A 1,876-nucleotide genomic window follows, 5' to 3' on the forward strand; every position below is an offset into this window, starting at 1 on the left:
GCGAGGGTGTGTAAATGGTGCAGATGACTGTAGCGAGGGCGTGTAAATGGTGCTGGTGACAGTCGGGAAGGTGTGTAAATGGTGCTGGTGACTGTAGGGAGTGTGTGTAAATGGTGCAGGTGACAGTCGGGAGAGTGTGTTAATGGTGCTCGTGACGAGGGACGGTGTGTAAATGGTGCTGGTGACCGTAGGGACGGTGTGTAAATTGTGCAGGTGACTGTAGGGAGGGTGAGTACATGGTGCAGGTGACTCTAGGGAGGGTGTGTAAATGGTGCTGGTGACTAGGGAGGGTGTGTAAATGGTGCAGGTGACTGTAGGGAGGGTGTGTAAATGGTGCTGGTGACTGTAGGGAGGGTGTGTAAATGGTGCAGGTGACTGTAGGGAGAGTGTGTTAATGGTGCAGGTGACTGTAGGGAGTGTGTGTAAATGGTGCAGGTGACTGTAGGGAGGGTGTGTAAATGGTGCAGGTGACTGTAGGGAGGGTGTGTAAATGGTGCTGGTGTAGGGAGTATGTGTGTAAAGGGCACGGGTGAGTAGGGAGGGTGTGTAAATGGTGCAGGTGACTGTAGGGAGGGTGTGTAAATGGTGCAGGTGACTGTAGGGAGGGTGTGTAAATGGTGCTGGTGACTAGGGAAGGTGTGTAAATGGTGCTGGTGACGAGGGAGGGTGTGTAAATGGTGCAGGTGACTGTAGGGAGGGTGTGTAAATGGTGCTGGTGACAGTCGGGAGGGTGTGTAAGTGGTACAGGTGACAAGGAATGTGTGTAAATGGTGCTGGTGACTGGAGGGAGGGTGTGTAAATGGTGCAGGTGACAGTCGGGAGAGTGTGTTAATGGTGCTCGTGACGAGGGACGGTGTGTAAATAGTGCTGGTGACTGTAGGGAGGGTGTGTAAATGGTGCAGGTGACTGTAGGGAGGGTGTGTAAATGGTGCTGGTGACAGTCGGGAGGGTGTGTAAGTGGTACAGGTGACAAGGAATGTGTGTAAATGGTACAGGTGACGAGGGAGGGTGTGTAAATGGTGCAGGTGACAGTCGGGAGAGTGTGTTAATGGTGCTCGTGACGAGGGACGGTGTGTAAATAGTGCTGGTGACTGTAGGGAGGGTGTGTAAATGATGCTGGTGACTGTCGGGAGGGTGTGTAAATGGTGCTGGTGACAGTCGGGAAGGTGTGTAAATGGTGCTGGTGACTGTAGGGAGGTTGTGTAAATGGTGCAGGTGACTGTCGGGAGCGTGTGTTAATGGTGCTGGTGACGAGGGAGGGTGTGTAAATGGTGCAGGTGACTGTAGGTAGGGTGTGTAAATGGTGCTGGTGACTGTCGCGAGGGTGTGTAAATGGTGCAGGTGACTGTAGGGAGGGTGTGTAAATGGTGCTGGTGACAGTCGGGAGGGTGTGCAAATGGTGCAGGTGACTGTAGGGAGGGTGTGTAAATGGTGCTGGTGACAGTCGGGAGGGTGTGTAAATGGTACAGGTGACGAGGGAGGGTGTGTAAATGGCGCAGGTGACAGTCGGGAGAGTGTGTTAATGGTGCTCGTGACGAGGGACGGTGTGTAAATAGTGCTGGTGACTGTAGGGAGGGTGTGTAAATGGTGCAGGTGACAGTCGGGAGGGTGTGCAAATGGTGCTGGTGACTGTAGGGAGGGTGTGTAAATGGTGCAAGTGACTGTCGCGAGGGTGTGTAAATGGTGCAGGTGACTGGAGGGAGGGTGTGTAAATGGTGCTGGTGACGAGGGAGGGTGTGTAAATGGTGCAGGTGACAGTCGGGAGGGTGTGTAAATGGTGCAGATGACTAGGGAGAGTGTGTAAATGGTGCTAGTGACTGTCGGGAGGGCGTGTAAATGGTGATGGTGACCGTAGGGAGGGTGTGTAAATGGTGCA

General features: G+C 53.5%; 1 long non-coding RNA gene across 1 annotated transcript; it reads left to right on the plus strand.

Moving 5' to 3' along the window:
- The first annotated feature begins 246 nt into the window (after positions 1 to 246).
- On the plus strand, positions 247 to 926 carry LOC122545307. The gene is made up of 3 exons (XR_006310532.1): positions 247 to 499; positions 560 to 623; positions 684 to 926. It is a non-coding gene; the product is annotated as an uncharacterized LOC122545307 (long non-coding RNA).
- Positions 927 to 1,876: the final 950 nt, after the last annotated feature.

The sequence above is a fragment of the Chiloscyllium plagiosum genome, unplaced genomic scaffold (genome assembly GCF_004010195.1).
Source record: "Chiloscyllium plagiosum isolate BGI_BamShark_2017 unplaced genomic scaffold, ASM401019v2 scaf_89994, whole genome shotgun sequence".
NCBI classification, from domain to species: domain Eukaryota; kingdom Metazoa; phylum Chordata; class Chondrichthyes; order Orectolobiformes; family Hemiscylliidae; genus Chiloscyllium; species Chiloscyllium plagiosum.